Source organism: Peromyscus leucopus, unplaced genomic scaffold (genome assembly GCF_004664715.2).
Source record: "Peromyscus leucopus breed LL Stock unplaced genomic scaffold, UCI_PerLeu_2.1 scaffold_1362, whole genome shotgun sequence".
In the NCBI taxonomy this organism is placed as follows: Eukaryota; Metazoa; Chordata; class Mammalia; order Rodentia; family Cricetidae; genus Peromyscus; species Peromyscus leucopus.
Window position 1 is genome coordinate 55,863 of NW_023504515.1, and position 26,748 is coordinate 82,610.

Genomic DNA, 26,748 nt, shown 5'->3' on the forward strand with positions numbered 1-26,748 from the left:
TCATAAATGCACAGATTTCTCCTCTCCATTCACAGAAATGAAAGCAGATGGGGATACATGGCTACTCATTTGATGCGCTTATCTGCATGGCTGGTCACAACTGATACTGCTCAGGCATACAGCTGGACAAATATGTTCACTTTGACTTTCCTCTTCTTGCTCGTGAGCATTCCACTTCTTGTGTCCAGTTTCATTCATCCCAGATGCTCCTGGAGAAGAAATCAGAATGAAGACAAGGATGGAGACTTAGTGACAGGTTGTGTCTTCTCCCTTGCAGCAGTGCAGTGGCCAATAGAAAAAGGGAATTTCAACAATGTTTTATTTCATGAAGGATAGAAGATGAGAATCAGAGAAAAGATTTGAATCTTCTCCCTCAATTTCCCATCCTGCGCATCAACAAACACCCAAAATTATTTTAGAGACGCATTGCTATTTTTCTAATTTTATTTTGTCCAGAGTGTTTTCTGTTTTTCTCTCAGTTAAAACTCCAACTTACAAGTCTGGAAGCTGAGTTAAGAAAGGACTCTACCTTGTTCTATCACATATAGGCCTCCTCTTCAAAGTTTCTGTAGCACAGTAGCAGGTGATGACTAATCAAATAGACCACAATTCTGTTTCAATTAGTATAATTCTAGCAGGGTAAATGTAAACAGCCATAGAGTAGAGTCAGGTGATGGTCCTTCGATTACTGTGTAGGTCCTAATGCATGTGCTAGTGCAACTAATATTTGTGGCACATTAGCTGCAGAGAATTTTCACATAGATGTACAGTTACTATTTCTGATGCTCTGAATGTGGTTCCATTATGTTTTCTGAAGCCTCATCGAGAATGGAAGTAGGAGACATGTTCATTGTGAACATCATATTTTCCTATTTCTCTGTGCTTCACTTACATACATGTACAAACCCCGGCCTTTAATTTCAAAGTCCAGTTCTTCACTCTCTATTTAGGAAATAAGGAATTTATAGAGTGATTTGTTTGCACTGTTTGAAAAGTGAGGCTGTCACTTCTCTTGTCACTTGCCTGAGAGATGGCTGTGGTAGGAGATACTTGGAGACACTTGAGAACAGGGTTAGAGGAGTTACTTATTTACACATCATTGCCATCATTTAAGAAACATGTGTCTTCTTTCTTTATGTTTAAATTGTTTATTCTCTGACACATCCCAACTACATCTTGAGCTTGCTTTCTGTACTTTTGCTTATTATATATGCATATTTATGCAACACTGGGCATAATACACATTTCATTTTGCAGATTGTTGATGGCGGTTGTCAAATACAATACTTTAGTTCACTGGGGCACTCTAACAGCTCAGGTACTTAGGTTTCTGTATGTTTAGTATGCAGGCATTAGTGTTTGAGCTTCACAAGTTTTAGTCACAAATTCCTGTTGTGTGATACTGAAATTTTCAATGGTATTTTTCTGGGTTGTAATAAAGAAACATTAAAATAATTTATATTTTACAAATGTACAGGTAAATCTTATTTTTATACATAAAGAAGCAGTGGGACAATTGCTAAGTGGAAATGAGACAATATTTAACTCTGAGTGAATCATTCAGAATGAAGGAATATGTTTGATATATAATGGTCAGATGATAGGAAATGACTATAAAGAACCACAAATAGCCGGGCATGGTGGCACACACGCCTTTAATCCCAGCACTCGGGAGGCAGAGGCAGGCGAATCTCTGTGAGTTCGAGGCCAGCCTGGGCTACCAAGTGAGCTCCAGGAAAGGCACAAAGCAACACAGAGAAACCCTGTCTCAAAAAAACCAAAAAAAAAGAAAAGAAACATAAGTTATTATTCTTCCAATAAACAGAAACACAAGTTGATATTGTTCACTCCCAACTGTATATTACTCATTTTTATTACAAAATATACCTTCATAAACAATCTTCCATACATTTTACACTTTATAGTCTTCCATTTTATAAAGATTTAGTACTGGCATATCCAAATTTCAGTAGGATGCAAATTTTGTTTTAGTGTAAGTGGAAAGATAGTCATGAGATGTTTTCTAGCAAAAAATATGTTGATTACATATACCAAGTGTGATATATGACTTGCCTGTGAAAACATAAAATAGCTGAACAATACTGGGGAGGTAGCAAATGCCCTTAATCTCTGCATTCAGGATCTGGAGCAGGTATATCCCTGTACATTTCAGGTCAGTGTGCTCTAGAGCAAAGTATCATTCAAAAGCTTATAATCCATTCTTCACAATGGCCTATGTAAGCATTAGTCCTGTCCATACATACAGGTGAATGGTGACATATAACTTTACCAAATACATCTCTGGTAGTTAAATTTATTTAAAAATATTCTCTAAATAAAGTTTTTACACCTGCATTAGATAAACCAGAAAAATAAAAGAACAAGAGAAAATGGATATGAGGGTATATGTTAACTAGATTGCCCACTGATTATAAAAAATTATAAGCAAAAGACCCAAATGTACAAACTATTGTGTGCTCATAAAACATTATTTGACTGCCTTAGCCAAGTCAGTTAAAATCATAAGAAAATGCCATAGTCTCATTGGTTCACACATCACATGTATTTTTCATATTGCTTGATAATTCCAAAATGAAGACATGATCAGGATTGCTTGGATAAAGCATGTGTCTTTATCTTTATCTGCTAAGTAAGCACTCACAAAGCAGAAATGGACACTACTGTCTGTGAAAGATGCCAATGGCTCATGTTATTTATGGGAGATGCACTCTCATGAAATTTAAAAGCTATTGTAAGCTTCCAGGTTCTTATGTCATTCCAACATCACAGAACATTTGTTTCAGTATTTGGGGGTGGTTGTGAATACCATCCAGTTCATTATACTCCTTCTATTGACTACAAAGGATTATCTGTATATCTCTGTCCATAATAAATACCATACCCTTTTCCAGAACACCAACTGAAAACAAACACTTTCCATTGGCTTTGGCTTTTTCCCTGGATGAAGTCAATAGGAACCCTGATCTTTCGCCAAATATATCATTAGTATTTGAATTCTCTGAAGGTGCTTGTAAGACTGTGTCAGAATTATATAGTCTCATGCCTTTATTTGAAAAATCAAGATTTTTACCTTAATTATAATTGTAATGAAGGCACTACGTGTATAGTGATGCTGACAGGACCAATCTGGGAAACATCTGCAATGGTTGGGACAAGCCTGGACCACTACAGATCTCAACAGGTGAGACATTTGTGGTGTGGGTTTGCAAAAATCCCGACTGTGTTAGTACCACTCCCAGATGCAAAGAAGAGTGTGAGGAGGATACTCACACTTCTGTCAAACAATGTGGTCAAGGGTACATTTTAGAGAGTTGATTGGGCTTCATTTTCTTTTCTGAAACTGAGATGAGGAAAGAAGTAACAGGTAAGAGTATTTTATGGAACTCTTTGTTGAAAGTTTGTTTACAAGTTCTTAGGAGTGCATGCTACCTCATGCTGCTCCCTGTGTCCCAGGTCCTCCAGCTTACTTATGGACCTTTCCATACCATCCTGAGTGATGATGAAAAATTTCCCTATCTGTATCAGATGGCCCCCAAGGACAAAGCTCTACCCCTGGCCATGGTTTCTTTGATGCTTCACTTCAATTGGAACTGGATAGACAATGACCAGGGTACCCAATTTCTATCACATTTGAGAAGAGAGATGGAAAAAAATACAGTCTGCTTTGCCTTTGTGAGCGTGATCCCAGTCAAGATGGATTTATGCATGTCAAGAGTTGAAGTATTATTAGAACCAAGTCATGACATCATCCTCAAATGTAGTTATCATTTTTGATAACACAGACAGTACTCTATCTGTGAGCTTTAAAATGTGGGAATCTCTAGGTATACAGAGAATAAGGGTGACCACTTCACAGTGGGATGTCACTATAAGTAAGAGAGACTTAACACTTGACACATCCCATGGTACACTAGCTTTTGCACAACACCATTCTGAGATTTCTGGTTTTAAAACTTTTGCCCAGACACTGAACCCTCTCAAATGCTCAGATGAATACCTTGCAAGGCTGGGATGAATGAGCTTTAACTGTGAAGTATCAGCTTCTAAGTGTGAGACACTGAAGAATTGTTCATGCAATGCTTCATTGCAATGGCTAATGAGACAGATTTTTGACATGGCTTTTAGTGATGACAGTTATGACATATATAATGCTGTGTACACTGTGGCCCATGCTGTTTATGAGATGCTTCTTCAACAAGTGGATGATGGGAAAGGACACTATGGTAACTGCTTCGTGGTAGTGTTTCTTGTATTGCATGAAATGTTGTGTCATCAGTATTATCACCTTAGTGTCTGTCAGATGCCCTGATTTACTTTATACATATTATAAATATTTACTAAAATAGAAATACTTCTGAGATGTTTTCCTGGTAAGGACGTAATATGTAAGTTGGTATAAATCTTGTTTTTTTTTTTTTTTTTTTTTTTTTTTTTTTTTTTTTTTTTTTTTTTTTGGTTTTTCGAGACAGGGTTTCTCTGTGTAGCTTTGCGCTTTCCTGGACTCACTTGTAGCCCAGCTGCCTCGAACTCACAGAGATCCGCCTGGCTCTGCCTCCCGAGTGCTGGGATTAAAGGCGTGCGCCACCACCGCCCGGCTAAGTTGGTATAAATCTTAATGCAAAACAATGGAGTGTAAAACACAATTTATCAAGGAGTATCACTGATTATCTTTCAGAGCATCTGAATATCATCGCTCCTGTTCTCTCATTGGAAACATAACAGTCCTTCCTTATTAATCCTCTCCATGAGAAGAAGAGCCCTACTTCATTAATTGTGAAATATGTGGTAATCAGTGTATCAGATGGATTTTACAAGTGTTCTCAACAGATTCTGCTCCACTGTAGGCTCTGGAGAACTTCTTTGGCACTCTGAGAGGAATTTCACAGGAAACAGTGCTACGATTCATTTCATAACGTATATTTCTATACATGTGTGTGAATGGATTATTCTCATTGTGGATGGGAGTATATATATATATATATATGTATATATATATGTGTGTGTGTGTGTGTGTGTGTGTGTGTGTGTGTGTGTGTTTCTTGCACATATATCTGCATATCTATCTATCTGTGGAACTGAGCTTAATTTTGTCTCATGTCAGTGTCTTTCTGTATGGGAGTTTGTTTCTCTTTCTGTGTATAACTTCCTGTGTGTGTTTCACATTATATGTGTCTGCATGTGACTACTGGTCTCTTTTGCATATTGCTTGAACATATGTGTATTTGTGTTTCTGTGTGTCTGTCTGTCTCTTTGTTTGTCAATTTGTCTTTGGATGTGAGGATAAATTTGTCTATAAGAATGTCTCACTCTGTGGGTGTTTCAATCTGTGTATGTCTCCTTGTGTGTATTTGTCTATAAAAGTGTGCATGGGTGTGTGATCCTGTGTGCTTGGCAGGTTTCTGTTTCTGTGTGTCTATTTGTGTTCATGTGTCTGTCTATGACTGTATTTTCATGTGTGTGTCTGACATGCATATATAAGTATGCGTATATTGTATGTAGCTGTGTAATGTACGCATGTCTCTATGGATGTGGGTCTCTCTCTGTGTCCATGTGTCTCTCTCTCACTCTATGTGTGTGCATTTTTCATATCAATGTTTGGTATCTGTTTGTATGTCTGTGTTTCTTTTGGTAGTTTCCTCTGAAAGAATATAAATTCTAGGAAGTTCATGATACTTTTATTTGTCCACTTACTTTTATTACATTTCTCCTCTGGACACCTTCAAAAACATTGCTTTTAAAAAGAAATCAGTATATTTTCTGACTTCAGGAAAGAGCACATACAATATTGAATGCTGCCTCTCTTTCAGCTGCACTCATTTCTGAGGAAGATTCACTTCACTAATCCTGTTGGAGAAAAAGTGAATAAGATCCAGAGAGAAAACCAGCAGGCAGAGTATGACATTATCCAGGTTTGGAATTTCCCAAACGGATTTAAACTTAAAGTGAAGATAGGCGAACTTAGTCCATATTTTCCACATGGTCAACAGCTCCATTTATATCAAGATGTGATAGAGTGCTCCACAGGAAATAGACAGGTGGGTCTGACCTAACTGCAATCATTTCTGATACACAGTGGTAACACAGTCAAGTGGGCCCATATCTCCTGTCTTGTAACTAGTGAAATGAAACAGACTACCACAATAGGAAGCTCTTCCTAGCCTCCCTCTATTGGTGAAATTTTTAAGGCCACTCCACGTAGTTAAAAGGAAGATTTATTTAGAGGGTAACTTACAAAAGAAGGGATAGGTAGGCTGTGGCATCTGGGGAAGGTGTATCACAGTCTAGCGGTGTTCAACCTCCACCGCCAAGATTCCAGGAACAGAGTGAGTGCTGGAGCATCCAGATCTCAGGTCTCCAGGTGCCTCCCTTGGCCTCGCCTTGTAGGCATGACAGTTGTGGAAGTCTCAATGGGGGTTGGAACTTCCAGATCAAAGTTGGAATGGCTACTGACTACATCCCTCTTTATGTGTTTTCCTTTATTAATTATTTGAAGGTCTCAGACATGCATGCTACCCATACAGAGAATTTTTCTCCATGTGGAAAATGTTTCTGGTTTTTAATATAAAAAGAAAATTGATTGTTACCACTGTACTATATTATTTCCAGTAAAGTGAGCAATATCCTCTTGATGCCATTCTGATTACTATACAGTGCTTGTCTATTTTTTTCTGCTGAAATTTTGACATAGATGCTGAGGCTAAATGTAAGGAGGATTGAAGTAATCAATCTCAAACCATTAATTATTATTATATAATTTACCTTGAGACATACCAACAGGTTCCTAAATGGTCAACATCTCTAACCACACATGAAGATAATATTTTCATAACCCATTTAAATACCCAATGAATGATAACTTTGTTCTTTCTTTTTTTCCTTCTTTTTCCTATTAAATATGTATGGATGTTTTGTCTCCATGTATGCCTCTGCAACACTGGTATTTCTTGTGCATATAAATGTCAAAACAATGATTTGGATCCCTGGGAATTGGAAACAGTTCAGGGCCACACAGTGGGTGCTAAAAATCAAACTTGGGCCTTTTATCTGATCAGGAATTGTTATAGACAACTGAGCCAATTCTCCAGCCATGAAGCATGTCCTGTGTAAAAGAAATTACTCATTAGAGGAATGTTTCTTGATCCCACTAATTCTTTCACTTTTCATCCAAAAAAGAGTGTGTCTAATTTCCATATGTGTGTGGGGAGGAGGTAGTAGAAGAAAAATAAATGGCTTCTTAAAATTTATAAATGATTTATTCTACTATAAGTCTAAGGTATATTATATGTATGAATTCTGATGTGGGTAGTTTCATGGTCTCCAATTCCAAATTCCTGACTATAAAGTAGCATGAAATTTAAAGGTGCAAACTTCAGAAAAGTCCTCAAGTTTGTAATAAAGTTGTATTTAATGGATACCAAAAAATATAAAATCTACAAAATATTCTTTTTCAGAATGACAAGGAAAGTTATTATCCAGGAAGAGGACATATGAGCTGAAGGTTCAGAAAAACTGAACTTTCTATTCATTCAGAGAGCAGCAATGAAAATTCAAGTGTGCTCTAACCAAGCTCACTTGAGTAGTACAAAAGACATCTGCTGGAGGCATATAGAAGATTAGGAACAATGCAAGTAGTGATCTACTCCCAGATATAAAATTTTCAATGCAGAAAAAGGAAAAAAGTATAAAGAAATCAAATAAATACAAATCCAAATGTCAGAGTCATAAGCTTAATTGTGAGTATGTTCAAAGACATCCTAAGAAAAGAATCCAAAGAATGATTATAACAGTATTCCAGAATATCAAACAGGACAAAAATCACCTCCAGGAGAATGCAATGAGATCACAAAAACTAGCATACAATAAGTAACTGAGTGAACATGTGACTAACATGATCGAAAAGGTATAAAATGATAAAAAATTCAAACTAAAATATGTAAAGGAAAGAAAATAAATAAAAAATTCTAGTAAAAATTCTCACTAACAAAATATTTCAAGTTGAAGATAATATGGCATACTTGAAGACAAGGTAAAAGAATTAGAAACTGAAACTGTGACAAAGGTAAAAATAAGAACAAGTGAAAGATAAATGGGACCAGGGGGATAGGATTAAAGGAACAAATTTACTATGAGCAGACGAGAAGAAGAAGGACTTACCAAGACAAAAACAGTATATCCAGTAAAATACAATGGAAATTTTCCAAAATATAGGGATTCATGTAGACATCTAGAGACATGAGGCATTTAAATTCTAAACATGTTTCAGATAGATACCTCCCCATGACATATTTTACTTAAAATTTGAATTATAAAAGTAAAAAAAGGAAACTGAAGGCTGCAGACAGAGAAAACCATTTCTTCAAAAGGTCCCTTCCAGACGACAGCAGATTCCTTCATGAACTCTTTTAAAATGGGAGAGTATCAGTGATGAAATTCAAGTAGGTAGAGATATAACTGCCAAACCCTCTTACTATACTCAACAAAGATATCCTTTATAATCAAAGGAGGCACTTCACGGGTGTAAACTTGACTACATCTGGATTTTATTTTATTTTTTTTTTTTTTGAGACACGGTTTCTCTGTGTAGCTTTGTTGCCTGTCATAGATCTTGCTCTGTAGTCCAGGCTAGCCTCAAACCAACAAATTTCCGCCTGGCTCTGCCTCCCTAGTGCTGGAATTAAAGGCATGAGCCACTGCCAACGAGCTCATCTGGAATTTATTAAACATTCAAAAATAGAAGACATACATGAGAGGCTTTTTTTAAAATAAATTTCAAGTAGGAAAATACACTTTTTTATATTTTTTTTTTATTTTACGATACTGTTCAGTTCTACATTATAGTCACAGATTCCCTTGTTCTCTCCCTTCCTGCCCCCTTTCCTTCCCCCCAGCACACCCCCCATTCCAACCTCCTCCAGATCAAGGTATCACCCAAGGACTGGGATCAACCTGATGAACTCAATCCAGGCAGGTCCAGTCCCCTTCTCCAAGATTGAGCCAAGCGTCCCTGCATAAGTCCCAGGTTTCAAACAGCTAACTCATGCAACGAGCCCTGGACCTGGTACCACTGCCTAGATGCCTCCCAAACAGATCAAGCCAATCAACTGTCTCACCTATTCAGAGGGCCTGATCCAGTTGGAGGCCCCTCAGTCTTTGGCTTATAGTTCAAGTGTTTCCATTCATTTGATTATTTGTCCCTGTGCTTTATCCAACCTTGGTTTCAACAATTCTCACTCATATAAACCCTCCTCTTTCTCACTAATTAGACTCCCAGCGCTCCACCCAGGCCTAACTGTGGATGTCTGCATCCAGATTCCTCAGTCCTTGGATGGGTTTATGGCACAACTATTAGGGTGTTTTGCCATCCCATCACCAGAGTCGATCAGTCCCAGCTGTCTCTCGACCATTGTCAGCAGTCTTTTGTGGGGGTATCTTTGTGGATTTCTGTGGGCCTCTTTAGCTCTTTGTTTCTTCCTTTTCTCGTGTGGTCTTCATTTACTGTGGTCTCCTATTCCTTGTTCTCCCTCTCGTTTTTGATCCAGCTAGGATCTCCTGCTCTCTTTTCGTTGACCCTTGCCCTTCATTGCTCCCACTCATGTCCAGGTTGTTCATGTAGATCTCATCCATTTCTGCGTGTCTTTCTTGGGGTCCTATTTTCCAGGTAGCCTCACTGGTGATGTGAGTAGCAGTCAAGTCATCCTTGTTCCACATCTAGCATCCACCTATGAGCGAGTACATACCATATTTGTCTTCCTCAGTCTGGGTTACCTCACTCAGGATAATTTTTTCTAGATCCATCCACTTGCCTGCAAAACTCATGATGTCATTGTTTTTCTCTGCTGAGTAGTATTCCATTGTGAATATTGCCACAGTTTATTTATCCATTCTTCATTTGAAGGGCATCTCGGTTGTTTCCAGGTTTTGGCTATTACAAACATTGCTGAATGAACATAGCTGAGCAAGTGCTCTTGTGGTATGATTGAGCATTTCTTGAGTATATGCCCAGGAGTGGTATAGCAAGATCTTTGGGGAGATTGATTCCCAATTTTCTAAGAAAGCGCCATATTGATTTCCAAAGTGCTTGTACAAGCTTGCATTCCCACCAGCAGTGGAGGAGAGTTCCCCTAGTTCCACATCCTCTCCAACATAAAGTGTCCTCAGTGGTTTTGATCTTAGCCATTCTGACAGGTGTAAGGTGGTATCCCAGAGTTGTTTTGATTTGCATTTCCCTGATGATTAGGGATGTTGAGCAATTCCTTAAATGTCTTTCAGCCATTTGAGTTTCCTCTGTTGATAATTCTCTGTTTAGTTCTAAAGCCCATTTCTCAATTGGACTGTTAGTCGTTTTGATGTCTAATTTCTTGAGTTCCTTATATAATCTGGATATAAGACCTCTGTCAGATGTGGGGTTGGTGAAGATCTTTTCCCATTCTGTAGGCTGTCGCTTTGCCTTGTTGACAGTATTCTTTGCTCAACAAAACTTCTCAGTTTTAAGAGGTCCCATTGATTGATTGTTTCTCTCAGTGTCTGTGCTACTGGTGTTATATTTAGGAAGTGATCTCCTATGCCAGTGCGTTCTCTTCTAGCAGGTTCAGAGTAGCTGGATTTATGTTGAGGTCCTTGATCCACTTGGACTTCAGTTTTGTGCACGGTGACAGATAAGGATCTATTTGTAGCCTTCTACACATTGATATCCAGTTATGCCAGAACCACTTGTTGAAGATGCTTTTTTTTCTATTGTACACTTTTGGATTCTTTGTCAAAAATTATATGTTCATAGGTGTGTGGGTTAATGTCAGGGTTTTCAATTCGATTCCATTGGTCCACATCTCAGTTTTTATGCCAATACTAAGCTGTTTTTATTACTGTAGCTCTATAGTAGAGCTTGAAGTCAGGGATTGTGATGCCTCCAGAGGTTGTTTTATTGTACAGGATTCTTTTGGCTATCCTAGGCTTTTTGTTTTTCCATATGTAGTTGAGTATTATTCTTTCCAGGTCTGTGAAGAATTGTGTTGGTGTTTTGATGAGGATTGCATTGAATTTGTAGATTGCCTTTGGTAAGATTGCCATTTTTACTATGTTAACCCTGCCTATCGATGAGCATGTGAGATCTGTACATTTTCTGACATCTTTTTCAATTTCTTTTTTCAGGGACTTAAAGTTCTTGTCATATAGGTCCTTCACTTGTTTGGTTACTGTTACCCCAAGGTATTTTATGTCATTTGTGGCTATTGTAAAGGGTGATGTATCTCTATGTGCCTTCTCAGCTTCTTTGTCCATTGTATATAGGAGGGCTACTGAGTTCTTTGAGTTGACCTTGTATCCTGCAATGTTGCTGAAGGTGTTTATAAGCTTTATCAGTTCCTGGGTGGAGTCTTTGTGGTCACTCAAATATACTATCATGTCATCTGCAAATAGGGAAAGCTTGACTTCTTCCTTTCCAATTTGCATCCACTTAATCTACTTACGTTGTCTTATTGCTCTGGCTAGAACTTCAAGTACTATATTGAATAAGTATGAGGAGAGTGGACAGTCTTGCCTCGTTCCTGATTTTAGTGGAATTGCTTTGAGTTTCTCTCCATTTAATTTGATGCTGGCTGTTGGCTTGCTATAAATTGCCTTTATTATGTTTAGGTATGTTCCCTGTATTCCTGATCACTCCAAGTCTTTTATCATGAAGGGGTGTTGGATTTTGTCAAATGCCTTTTCTGCATCTAGTGAGATGATCATGTGTTTTTTTTTTTCTTTGAGTTTGTTTATATGGTGTATTACATTGATGGACTTTGGTATGTTGAACCACCCTTGCTTCCCTGGGATGAAGCCTACTTGATCATGGTGGATAATTGTTCTGCTGTGTTCTTGGAGTCTGTTTGCCAGTATTTTATTGAGTATTTTGCATCAATGTTCATGAGGGAGATCGGCCTGTAGTTCTCTTTCTTTGTTGCATCCTTGCTTGGTTTAGGAATCAGGGTAATTGTAGCCTCATAGAAGGAGTTTGGTAATGTTCTTTCTGTTTCTATTATGTGAAACAATTTAGAGAGTATTGGTATTAACTCTTCTTTGAAGATCTGGTAGAATTCTGTGCTGAAACCATCTGGTCCTGGGCTCTTTTTGGTTGGGAGACTTTTAATGATTGTTTCTATTTCCTTAGGGGTTATTGGACTATTTAAATAGTTTATCTGGTCTTGATTTAACTTAGGTATATGGTACCTATCCAGAAAAACGTCCATTTCTTTTAGGTTTTCCAGTTTTGTGGAGAAGAGGTTTTTGAAATATGACCTTATAATTCTCTGGATTTCCTCAATATCTGTTCTTATGTTCCTGTTTTCATTTCTGATTTTGTTGATTTGGATTTTCTCTCTCTCTGTCTTTAGGTTAGTTTGGATAAGGGCTTGTCTATCTTGTTGATTTTCTCAAAGAACCAACTCTTTGTTTCATTAATTTTTTTGTATTATTCTCTTAGTTTCTAATTTATTAATTTCACCTCTCACTTTGATAATTTCCTGGTGTCTATTCTTCCTGGGAGACTTTTCTTCTTGTTTTAGAGCTTTCAGGTGTGCTGTTAAGTCACTAGTGTGGGATTTCTCCAACTTCTTTATGTGGGCATTTAGTGCTATGAATTTCCCTCTTAGCACTGCTTTCATGGTGTCACATAAGTTTGGGTATGTGGTGTCTTCATTTTCGTTGATCTCTAGGAAGTCTTTAATTTCTTTCTTTATTTCTTCCTTAACCCATTGTTGATTCAGTTGAGTATTATTCAGTTTCCATGAGATTCTAGGTTTTCTGTAGTTTTTGTTGTTGTTGAAATCAAACTTTAAACCATGGTGGTCTGATAGAATACAGGAGGTTATTCCAATTGTTTTGTATCTGTTGAGATTTGCTTTTTGGCCAAGTATGTGGTTGATTTTAGAGAAAGTTCCATGGGGTGCTGAGAAGAAGGTATATACTTTCTTGTTAGGATGGAATGTTCTGTAGATATCTATTAGGTCCAATTGGGTCATGACATCAGTTAAGTCCTTTATTTCTCTGTTAAGTTTCGATTTGGGAGATCTGTCCAGTGGTGAAAGTAGGGTGTTGAGATCTCCCACTATTAATGTGTGGGGTTTTATATGTGTTTAAGCTTTAGTAATGTTTCTTTTACATATGTTGGTGCCCTTGTGTTTGGGGCATAAATGTTCAGAATTGAAACTTCATCTTGGTGAATCTTTCCTGTGATGAGTATGTAATGACCTTCTTGATCTCTTTTGATTGATTTTAGTTTGAAGTCTATTTTGTTGGATATCAGGATGGCTACACCCACTTGTTTCTTAAGACCATTTGATTGGAAATTCTTTTCCCAGCCTTTTATTCTTAGGTAGTATCTGTCTTTGATTTTGAGATGTGTTTCTCGTATGCCACCGAAAGATGGGTCCTGCTTTCGTATCCATTCTGTAAGTCTATGTCTTTTTATAGGTGAATTAAGTCCACTGATATTAAGGGATATTAATGACCAGTGATTCTTCATCCCTGTTATTTTTGGTGGTAGTGTGTGTGTACTTCTCTTCTTTGGGGTTTACTGTTGTGGCTTTATCTATTGCCTGTGTTTTCGAGTGTGTATCTGACTTCTTTCTGTTGGAATTTTCCTTCTAGTGCTTTCTGTAGGGCTGGGTTTGTGGATAGGTATTGTTTAAATCTGGCTTTGTCTTGGAATGTCTTGTTCCTTCCATCTATGATGATTGAAAGTTTTGATGGGTATATTAGTCTGGGCTGACATCCATGGTCTCTTAGTGTCTGCATTACATCTGTCCAGGTCCTTCTGGCTTTCAAAGTCTCCATTGAGAAATCAGGTGTAATTCTGATGGGTTTAGCTTTATAGGTCACTTGGCCTTTTTCCTTTGCTGCTCTTAATAATCTTTCTTTATTCTGTACATTTAGTTGTTTAATTATTATGTGTCGAGGGGACTTTTTTGGGATCTAGTCTGTTTGGTGTTCTATAGGCTTCTTATATCTTCATAGGCATTTCCTTCTTTAAGTTGGGAAAGTTTTCTTCTATAATTTTGTTGAATATATTTTCTGTGCCTTTGAGTTGGTATTCTTCACCTTCTATCCCTATAATTTGCAGGTTTGGTCTTTTCATGTTGTCCCAAATTTCTTGGACATTTTGGTTCATGACTTTGTTGGCTTTAGTGTTTCCTTCGACTGATGAAACTATTTCTTCTACTGTATCTTCAATGCCAGAGATCCTCTCTTCCATCTCTTGCATTCTGTTGGTTATGCTCGCATCTGAAGTTCCCGATCTTTTACTCAGGTTTTCTATTTCCAGCATTCCCTCTGTTTTGTTTCTTCTTTATTTTTTCAATTTCCCTTTTCAGGTCTTGGACTGTTTCCTTATTTGTTTCATTGCTTTTTCATGATTTTCTTTCAGTACTTTATTGTTTTCTTCCACTACTTTATTGTTTTCTTCCAGGACTTTAATGTTTTCTTCCAGGACTTTATTGTTTCCTTCTAAATTGTTTGCCCTTTCCTTTAGTTGTTTACAGCATTCTTCCCATTTTTTTTGTCTTTTCCTCTACACAAGCCTCTACCTACTTCATGATTTTACTCATAAGGCTATTTTCTTCTGCTTCTTCCAATTTTTGATGTTCAGGTCTAGATGTTGGAGGTGGGCTAGGTTCTGGTGATGCTGTATTGCTCTTCATTTTGTTGTATGTACTTCTGCCTTGACGTCTGCCTCTCTCCTTGTGGTTCCTTCTTGGTCTTATCAGTGTACTTGGTTCAGAAAGAGCTGACAGATTCAGGAAGTCTCTCTCTCTTGTCCAAATGGGAACTCCAGGGCAGGATGGAAGCTCTTATCTGGACCAGATGTCTGTCTGGTCCAGAAGGGAAGTCGGGGGCAGGATCAGAAAATACACTTTTTATCCAGATCTTTAAGATAGGCAGACATGCCTTATATTGAGTATTGGTGGTACATGCCTTTAATCCCAGATCTCAGAAGGCAGAGGAAGGTGGATCTTTGAGTTTCAGTCCAGCGTCTTCTACAAATTGTGTTCCAGGACAGCCAGGGATACAAAGAGTAATCATGTGTGTGAAACAAAACCAAAAAATTAGAAAGAAGGAAGGGAAAGGAATCATGCCTATAATTGATATCTTTTTTTTATTTTTTAAATCTAATTTTTTTAATTTTTTTTAACTTAATTTAATTTTACATATCAGTCACGGATTCTTCTCTCCGCCCCTCTTTCCCCCAGCCCACTCTCATTCCCATCTCCTTCAGGGCAAAGACTCGCAGCCTGAGCAAAGAGACCCTGCATAAGTCCCAGGTTCCAAACAGCCAGCTCATGCACTGAGGACAGGTCCCAGTCCCAATGCCTGGATGCCTCCCAAACAGATCAAGCTAATCCACTGTCTCGCTTATCCAGAGGGCCTGATCCAGTTGGGGCTCCTCAGCTATTGGTTCATAGTTCATGTGTTTCCATTAGTTTGGCTATTTGTCTGTGCCTTTTCCAATCTTGGTCTCAACAATTCTCGCTCATACAAACCCTTCTCTTTCTCGCCAATTGGACTCCTAAAGCTCCACCTGGGGCCTGACCATAGGTCTCTGCATCCAGTTTCCTCAGTCATTGGATGAGATTTCTAGCATGATAATTAGCGTGTTTGGCCATCCTATCATCAGAGTAGGTCAGTTCAGTCTTTCTCTCAACCATTATTACTCAAAACTCCAGGGAGACTACCTAGAAAACAGGACCCTAAGAAAGACACATGGATCAACCAATGACAGAGAAATGGATGACATCTACATGAAAAACCTGGACATGAGTAGGGGTAATGAGGGGCAAAATTCAAGGGAAAGAGAGACTAGGGGAGCAGGAGATCCCAGCTGGATAAAGAACAGAGAGGGAGAACTAGAAATAAGAGACCATGATAAATGAAGTCCACATGAGAATAGGAAGAAGCAAAGTGCTAGAGAGTTCCCCAGAAATCCACAAAGATACCTCCACAATAGACTATAATTGATGTCTTTTAATATCACACATCTTACTTTCTGGATCTTAAGTTGGGAAGACACAACTTTAAATTACCTCATTTACTATTGAAAATTCACCTCTAATCTGGGCTACACCCTCTTCTGGAAGCCTACATAAGGACACAGAAAAAGGAAACTTGTGTTATTTGACTGCTTGCTAAATTAGTCCATTTATTCCCTGGTATTAAAACCATAATCTATAGGACTTAAGTGTTTAATAAAGATCAAGTGAGACATACATTATCATGGAATGAGAAGTTTCTCCTTCCCTGGACTTGCTATTTATACCTAGCAATTGTTAGATTATCTAGACCACTTCCCAAAAGACATCCTAATAAATTTTCTCCATATATATGTATATATATATATATATATATATATATATATATATATATATATGAAAAGAGAGAGTCAGAGGAACATAGTAAGGGAGACAAAAAGACATAGAATGATTCATTTTTATAATTTCTGTTTCTCTAGAGAACCCTAACTAATACAGAGACAAACCAATGTTCTGTGATGTATGTAAGTTATAAGAATTAATAACCATGCTAACATTTCTAAGGAAGACACATAAAGAGCTCATACACATGAAAAAGTAAGATAAATACAAGTGGTCATGGAAGACAAAGACAAGATTAGAACACCAGACAGAAAAGCAACTGTTAGCAATCTATAACAAATATTGCAATAACAAAATGGGCAAAAATTAGTAAATAATTCTCAATAACAATTCAATGTCAATCCTCATATTTTCTATCAATAATGCAGAAATGACAAGATTGCTTTGTAAAAACGAACATTCATTTTTGCTTCCAAAAACAAACTGAGCTTACAAGCATGGAAAGATCCTTTCTCTAAGTATGAGGGAAATGATTTTGAGGAAATAGAACATAATAGAAAATGAGAGACTAAACACTTTGATGGACATGGATGGAAAAAATTCTCAACTAAACACTGACTAATGTAACTAAACAACACAACAGAATGGTCTGTCCCTGTGACAAACATGACTTCATTACAGGGATACAGGGATGGTTCAACATATGCAGATCTATCTGCTAAGTAAACGCTGCACAAAAATAGACTCAAGATTAGGACAATATGATTATCCAAATATGTGCAGATAGGCTTTTACCAAAGTCCAACACCAATTCAGATTTAACATTTAAAACAAACAAAATCCTGACAAAATAGAAGGAGGATATCCTGATTAATAAGGTTTTCTTTTTATTATTCCAAACTAATCACATTAAATTTTTTCTATGGCAATCCTATTGACAATATAGTACTACAGGGAGAGAAACTGAAAGAATTTCCATTAAAATCTTCAGGGAGGCCAGTGATTCTTGGTGGTGCATATCTTTAATCAAATCTCTCAGAAGGAGAGGCTGGTAGAACCTTCCCAGTTTTTGGCCACTCTGTCATGCAAAAGAGCTAGAGTTGCATATTGAAACCCTCCCTCTAAAGAAATGAGCAGATATTGGACAAGGATGATTTTTTTTTTGTTGCAGAGTAATACTCAATTGTGTAAATGTACCACTTTTTCTTTATCCATTCTTTGGATTAGAGGCATCATCCAGAGTAATGTAACTCAGACCCTGATACACAAACACAGTATGTCCTCATTCATTAGTGTGTATTTAATGGAAAGCAAATGATAACCAGTCTACACTCCACAGCCCCAGAGAAGCAAGGTACAAGGACGACCTTAAGAGGGACACAGGGATCATGCTATGAAGGGGAGATTGATAAGATCTCCTGGGTAAACTCCTAGGGGTAGAGGACAGGGGATGGGGGATGGAGACATGAGGGGTTCGGATGGTCCAGTTTGGGGAGGGATGGAGAGAGAGAGAGAGCAACAAAAGAGACATCTTGATAGAGTGGGGCATTATGGCATTACTGGGTTAGGGAGAAACCTGGTGCCAGAGAAATTCCCATGATTTCCCAAGAATGACTACAGCTGTGACACCTAAAGAGGGTGCCTAAACTGACCTTCTCCTATAATCAGATTGGTGACTACTCTAATTCTTTCATAGAACCTTCATCCAATAACTATGGAAGTGGATGTACAGATTCAAAGCTAAGCACTGGGCCACATTCTAGGAGTACAGTTGAATAGAGAGGAAAGGGATTGTTTGAGCAAATGGGGTCAAGATAATGACAGGGCAACCCACAGAGAAGGCTGATCTGAATAGTAGGAGCTTAGTGTCTCTAGGCCTACAGCAGCAGGCTCCCATGGTACCTACCTAAGCCCCTTGCATGTGGGTGATAATTATGTAGCTGAGTCTGTTTGTAGCCCCTAGCAGTGGGACAAAGATCTGTCCCTGGTACATGAGCTGCCTTTTGGAACCTATTCCCTATGGTGGAATTAATTACTCAGCCTTAATGCAGTGGGGAAAAACTTGGTCCTGCCTCAACTTGGTATGCCATGCATTGTTGACTCCTGTAGGAGACATTACCCTTTCTGAGGAGTAGATGGGGTGGTAGAAAGGAGGTGTGGAAAGGAATGATGAGTGGAGGGAGAGACAATTGTGGTTGTTAAGTAAAATAAATAATTCCATAAAAAGAAATTGGACAAGCATATGTATTTTCTCCACTCTTCTTGAAAAAACATCCTTAATCTCAGCAAGTTCAAAAAGAAATGGTAAATATGAAATACAGAAATAAGGGAAGAAATGTGCCCACTGGTAGCATACACATTTAATCTCAGCATTCGGGAGGCAGAAGAGGAAGATATCTGTATGGTCTAAGTTAACCTACTCTATATACATAGTTAAGGTATACCAGCATACATTTTGAGATCCTGTTTCAAGAAAACCACAACAAAAAAAGAATATTTGTAGGTAATCATATTATGTAGAAACTAAAAGAGACCATGCATAGGAGATACTGTGATTTTGACACAGAACTCAATACTGAACAAAGGATGCAAAGTGAGTATGCAATAATCAGCAGCTGTATAAATCAGTATATAGATCACTATCACTAGGTTTTGATTATATAAAGTTTTTGTATTATAAACTTTAAGAAAACCTTAAATTAACTTTAAAATATCTAACTTTTATTCCAGTTCCCCAAATACTTTCAGCCTTTGTAAGGCACTTTGACCTCAGGAAATATTCCACCTTCAACCTCAATACATACCAACCCAGCACTTCTTCACCACAAATACAACAGGCTCTGCCTATTTGGCTGTTTTTCTCTTTGCACTCTGTTTTTCATGCTTTTCGGTGGTATTTACTGGAGTTCTTGTTTCTTGCCAGAAGTTTGAAGAGCTATTTCCCATGTTTCAGATATCCATTTATCCTAGTTTGCTACACTGTTGCTGTGATTAAACACTGACCATCAGCAAACTGAGGAGGAAGGACTGATTACGCTCATGGGTTACAGTAAAGGGAGGACAAGGCAAGAGTCTGGAGACTGCAACTAAACTCTGAAGGAACATTGTCTACTGCTTTGCTCTGCTTGATTTTCCTACAGCCATTATAGAGACAGCACTGCCCACAGTGGGCTGGACACTGCTACAACAATTAACCATTAATGAAATACATAAATAATATGACAGCAGCTAGTTCTTTGAGAGAAATATTTTAGTTAGGGTTTTCTCTAACTTTTCAATGGGCTTTCTGTCAAGGTGATGAAAATTAACTAAAAAAAAAATCACTTTGCACTCTATGGTGTTTGCCCACAGCAAACAACCCATTTTCCCCTAAATTTCTAAGATTGAGAAGCTACTCAACTTCACATCAGATTGTTTTCATACATTTTCTTGTTGGGAATTACAAAATATACTAAATTTAATGAGGTCACTCATTTAGTGTATGTAAAATAAGCTTATCAATATTTAAAAATGCTAATATAATATAATATACTTATGGAAGGAGTAGGTAAAACTCCTGATATCACCATGCATCTAATTTTCCTCAGATGCTACCCTCTGTGTGCAGTGCTGATTGTGGTCCTGGATTCAGAAAATTCTTGCAGGAAGGAATTGCAGCCTGCTGTTTTGATTGCATCCCCTGTCCAGAAAATGAAGTTTCTAATGAGACAAGTGAGTGTTTGCTTCTGAGATAAATCTTTCACATAGATCGTCCTCTCCCCAACACACTAGGATGATCAAAGGTTCTAAAAGAGCACTGTAAAAATAAACCATATCACTTTCCCAAGTTAGCTTTTATGGAACTATGATAATTAACAATGTCACTTTAAATAACATGTTATACTATGACATACATCTTTGACTCACTGAAAATCCATGGTAGATGATCTTTTCTCAAAGAAACAGTTTTGATAATAAAACTATAATGTGAGGAAATTCTACACAATGTCTTAACTAGTGACTAATCTTTTCTGGAACTACATGTAGATTACATTCCAGTCATAAATCTTTAATATTAATATTTAATTTTTTTCTATTTCTATGTCTGTATGTGTCCTTACATAAGATTATAGGTCCCATGAACATTCAGGAAATCAATCGAGAATAGACTAGTGTATTAGATACATTGAGCTCTTTCATGTGTGTACTAGAAACCAAATCTAAGTCGCCTGTAAGATTAATGAAGAGTGTAAATAATTACTTGCAAAATTATAAGAAAATGTTCTGTGCGTTGAAGATTTCAAACAATATGCACAGATCCCCCCTTTCAAAGGTTCAATGTTATTTGAAATCTAGGGAATCATGGATAAGTGTTGGCACATAATGTAGAAAATATTGAGTCTTATATTCAGTTTGTTTATATACAGCACACAATTAATAATGTCAAAAAGTAGATAAAAATGATTTCATATGAAAGCAACTAGCCATAGTTATTTCAAATGGTGTTGTCACGTACACAGTCCATATTTGTCAAATGATTATTTGTTTAGAGTTGGTTATACAAATGGCAGATATATAGATTTTCTCTCATTTTGCCTGTCATCCTATGTAATGAAAGACTTTAAAGGATACTTATGGCCATTAAGATGATTCAGAAATTATATCCCTTGCTACTAAAGCTGATGATGAGTTCATCCCTAGGACCCATGTAGCAAGAAGAGGTTTCCAATCCCTAGAGGTTGTGTTCTGATCCCTATGCACTCACACATACAACATACTCCAATTTAATTATACAAACTATAATGAAACTGTTTTAAATATAAAAACATAAGAGTAAAGGATATTTACAACAATAAATACAACAACAGTAAAAATTTAATCATTTATTTCATTATGTGTGTGTATGTGAGAGGAGTGGTTATGTGTACATAATTGCAGGTGGATGTGAGAGGCATCCAAGGCCCATGTAGTTAGATTTACAGCCAGTTGTGAAAAACACAAGATATGTTCTTGGAATTGAATACAGTTCTTCCTCAAGAGTGGTAAATTCTCCTCACAACTGAGACAACTTTCCAGTCCACTAAACAAATTAACCTATTACATGGGCCCCTAAATGCACTTTTCAAGAAAAAAGAATTAAAGCCTAGAAGCATGAAATCAATCTATTCAATTATTCAATGATTCAGAGAAAATATAGTCTCATTTCATAAACTTTCCACTGTAGAGATTACAACTTATGGATGAGGTACTATTCCTCAAAACAATCCTTTTGTGCTATCACTCTTGTTTAAGTGTTCTTCTTTTATTGTGATCATGGTATTATGTCAATATCTACTTCACACTTGAGTACACTCACATAGCCTGGGTCTCACAATGACAGAAATTAGTGAAGGAGAAAAGTACTTATCTATTCCCAAAGGTGATGGAATCAAGAGGTAAGTCTTTTAAATAAGTATGTACAGTGGTTTCTACCTTCAAGATATGGTTACTCCTTCTTATGAACAAGACTTAGGGTTAAAGCATTCCTAATGCAGATGAGGACACAACTGAGGACATATTTATTTATTTAAATTTTTACATTTTAGAACATAAAAATTATATTTATGTAACATTCTTCTCTCATTCTCATCCTTCTGTTTTCCTCATATAAACCAATCACTCTCATATTTGAGCTCTGTTGTTACTTTTACGTGTAGATACACATATACATATACAAACACACACACACACACACACACAAAACTTACTGATCCTGAAAGAACACTAGTGAGGCTGATTATGGCAAATATGGTTCTAGCAAGTCTGGTGTTTCTCCCTCATTCCTTTTGCCTTGCTAAGATCCATTAGATTCCAGTGATAGTTTGAATGAAATTGGCCCCACCAGCAGTGTGGTCTTGTTGGAGAAGGTGTAGTCTTATTGAAGGAAATTTGTCACTGTGGATGCAGACTTCAAGGCCCCTTAAAATCTTAAGCCATACACACTGAGACAACTTACTTTATGTTGCCTATGGATTAAAATATGTAAAATTCTCAGTTTCTTCTCCAGAACTATGTCTGCCTGAATAGCAACATGGCCCACCATTATGATAATGGACTGAGCCTCTTAACTATAAGCCACCCATTTAAATGTTTTCCTTCATAATAACTACTGTGTCTTGTATAATATTAGAAGGACTAGCCTTAATATTATACATCTCAGGGTCTCAGGAGAGAGATCTATGAACGTCAAGAACTATTTTCTGGAAATAGAATCTCAGTACACCGAGCTCTTAGTCCAGTTATTTATTCTTCCCAATCTTCTCCATCCTCTGTGCCCTGGGCATCCCAGTACATGTACAAGCAGTAGTCCCTTGACTTCGAGGACTCCAGGTTCAAATGGAGTGGTGTTAAGAATCATATGGATGGACAGTAATTGTTAATTATCATTTGCAACCCAAAAGGGAAGTGACTAATGGGGAAATGAATTAACTAAAGCCTAAATTCAGGTAATATCTAAGAAGAGGGAGCTTATTGCTCAACTATAATCTTAAACAAGACTGGAAGAAAAAATGTTAAGATTCTATAAGTTGCTAGGTCAATGGGAGAAAATAAAACTGCTTCTTTTTTTTCCTGTGGCTTCTATCTGTCCCAGCTATCTGCCATTTTTTTCTGCAGGGTGGGGGAATGTGTGATCAGTCTCTAGGCAACCTGTGTACTGCTAGATGCCTCTGATGATAGTTAAAGGGAGACCTGGAATTAAAGGTAAGATTTGGGAAAGTAGGTAGTTAAGTTTATTTGGCACATCTTCCAGGTCTTCGCAAATGACTCGTCTGGAGTACAGAGGTATCTCTGATAAGGTACTTTCCTGGGTCTGTGGATGGACCTGGCCAGATGCTGCCAATGACAATAATTACAGGGAGGCTTCAACTGGGGTTCTGACTGTGCATAGCTGTCAGTGCACAAGGTTACCTAAATATTCCTAGAAGTGATTAGGTAAGGAGTTAGAGGTCTATTAAGTTAGGAAGACTGTAAAAAAGGAGGGTCTGAGCTAATTTGTGTGAAGCTATTACTTAAGATCCACCAGACCTAGGCAGTGTCTCTGTGTGGACTTTACTTTAATTCAGGAGACTTATTATGTGGTGGTTTGGACTGTTGTTCCTGTTAGTCCTTCAATGTGGCTAAAGGGGATATCTGATTCCAGTGCTGAAAGGGAAGAAATGAATGGGCTTGGGGGAAGGAAGCCTTTCCTGGGGATGTTCTCCAGATACCTTGACTGTATATGTCCAAAGAGTGATCATTTCACACTGTTAGCAATTCTTAGGGAAAAATCAATTGGGAAAACTTTGAAAGCACACATGATTCTCATGACAGAAGACAGCTGGTATATAACAAGCCAAATAACACCAAATGCTCCTTGGAATTTGGCTTCCTCTGAAGGAATTCCTTGATCCCTTCAGGTGGTGGCTTTGCCATAACCAGCCGAGTTCTTATAATATATTCCTGTGGCCCATAGCCACTGTGGTCATGGTTCACTTTATAGCAATAGAAATGAGGCTACATTCCTAAAGATAGCCACCAGGGTCTATTCCCTTATTTGGACAATTTCTCCTCCTGAGGCTGACTATCAAGGTCCAGCTACTAAAGTATTGAAGTACAATTAGCAAAAACTCCCTTGTGACTTTCCTAATTAATATATCTAATCAAAATTAAATGCTTCATCCTACATGGGTTTCCCATTTTTCCTTTATACACTGCCATTTTCCTAAAGATCACATCTCTGTCCTCTCTATTCAGAGGCAATTCTTTGTCCTCCCTGTCCAAAAACCCCTTCCCCAACTCTCTTGTTGCTTTATCCTACTCTTTCGTTCTCTATCTCATGATTTTGCTTCCTATTTCCTGGCCATTGACCTCTGGTGCAAACAAATATACTTTGTGTTGAGAACTTGGTCTTGACATGTCATGTGCAGACTCCAAGGATCCTAACTGATTCTGTTTATTATTTTCTCTATGTCAAAAAGTTCGGGCTGGTAATATGATAGTAGAAAGTGTACCACAGGTCTTGTCCAAATAGAAAACCCAGTCTCCATCAATTACAAGAACAGCATTAATAAAAGAGATAGAAAGACATCAGGAGGCACTATAACCATGGAATCTAAGACTACAATACACACTGTGAAAAGCAATGGTAAATTTACCAGTTGAAGTCCTTTCATCATAGTATTCAGAATATACTGAAATTACATGTGCTTTCTGCTAATATAGCAAATTACATCATCAACACAGTTAAGCAGACAACATAATGATTGTTTAATTAAATCCTCATAATGAGTATTTTGAAATGGAAGCATTGGTTTGCAGCAATGTACTTCAATTACATCATCAGAAACAAATGGTGATATTGCAATGCTTGCTTCTTCAACACACTTAATTGTAATATGTCAAGAAATGACTGAAGCTGCATTAATCATATTTTCTCTCTCCATCAGATGTGCATAAATGTGTGAAGTGTCCAGAGGACCAGTATGCTAACTGAGAGCAGGACCAGTGCATTCACAAAGCTGTGATCTTTCTGAACTACGAAGATCCCTTGGGGATGGCTTTTGCCTTAATGGCCTTGTGGTTCTCTGCATTCACAGTTCTGATTTTTGGGATCTTTGTAAAGCACCATGACACTCCCCTTGTGAGGGCCAACAACTGGAATCTTAGTTGCATATTGCTCATCTCACTCATCTTTTGTTTCTTATGTCATTGCTCTTCATTGGCCAACCAAACTCAGCTACCTGTGTCCTGCAGCAAATCACATGTGGAGTTGTATTCACTGTGGCTGTTTCCACTGTGTTGGCCAGAACAGTGACTGTACTGCTGGCCTTCATAGTCACAGCCCCTGGAAGAATGAGATACTTTCTGGTCTCGGGGGCACCCAACTATATCATAGCCATATGTACCCTCATCCAAATTATTGTCTGTGCAATTTGGCTTCAAGTTTCTCCTCCCTCTATTGACACTGATACATACTCTGAGCATGGCCAAGTCATCATTGTGTGCAACAAGGGCTCAGTTACTGCATTCTACTTTGTCTTGGGATACCATGGCTCCCTTGCCTTTGGGAGCTTCATTGTGGCTTTCTTGGCCAGGAATCTCCCTGACAAATTCAATGAAGCAAAGTTGCTGACCTTCAGCATGCTGTTGTTTTGCAGTGTCTGGGTCACCTTTCTTCCTGTCTTCCATAGCACCAAGGGCAAGGCCATGTTTGTTGTGGAGATCTTCTCCATCTTGGTATCTAGTGCAAACCTGCTGGGATATATCTTTATCCCCAAGTTCTACATAATTTTGTTTAAACCAGAGAGAAATTCTCTTGAAAAGATAAGGGAGAAAACATCTTCCTGAACATCCATTTCATAAATTGTTACTGATAATTCTAGTATTGGTATAGAACTACCTATTCTAATGTAATACAAGGTGTATGCATTAGCTATTGACTCTCATTGTTTCTTCTAAAGATGATGTCAAGAAATACCATGTATACCACTTTTCTGTACATTGTGGCCTACAATCTTCCACTCAGCCTCTTATTTTACAAGACCTGATTCTTTGATATTAGTGCATATGGGATGAGTTCTTTTCTTTCTCTAATGCAAAGTAAATAGAAATAAAAAAAATAATTCTTTTGATATATGAGTAAATGTGTGACATGGAATGTAAGAGAGAACAGGAAGTTTGTGGTAGATTGAATGAATGTTTTCAGATGATGAAACTAATTTTCCCCTTGCAAAAGAAGACAGAAAAATCCTGTTGCATTTTGGGAGTTAGAAGAGTAAAACTTAAAATACATAAAGATGTTTTGTTAAATAGCTAGAAAGAATATTGAGAAATATGGAGAGATATCTCAGCATTTACAGTCATGTATGGCTTTTTCAGAGGAGATGGGTTCACTAACCAATCCACACATCTTGCAGTTCACTGCCTACTATTCACAATAGCTCTAATGGATCAGATACCCTCTTCTGGCTTCTGAGAACACCTACACACAGATGTGAACAAAATAACACACTCAAAAAGCAGAGATACATAATAGAAATTAAATTAATGATTTAAACTGAATTTTACATAGCACTATAGTCCAACACTTGTTTTCCTTTGTCTTCCTGTTCATTGAAAATAGATTTTCTTTCACATAATGTCCCCTGATTATTTTTTCACCTCCCTCTGCTCCTCCAAGCTCTTCCCCACTACCCTTTCTATCTGAAACCACCCCATTTCTATCTTTCATTGGAAAACAATCAGGGTCCTTTGAGATAATAATAAAAATATACTAAGATAAAGACAATCTGACACATTGGAATTGGTCAAAATGGGCATACAGAAGGAAAAAGAACCCAAGAGAAGGCATGAAAATCTGACCCATGTGTTTGCATATTCAGAATTT

At 37.6% G+C, this 26,748-nt stretch overlaps 1 pseudogene; it reads left to right on the forward strand.

Annotated features, from left to right (window-relative positions):
• Positions 1-132: 132 nt before the first annotated feature.
• LOC114688342 lies at positions 133-25,709 on the forward strand (annotated as a pseudogene).
• The last annotated feature ends 1,039 nt before the right edge of the window (positions 25,710-26,748 follow it).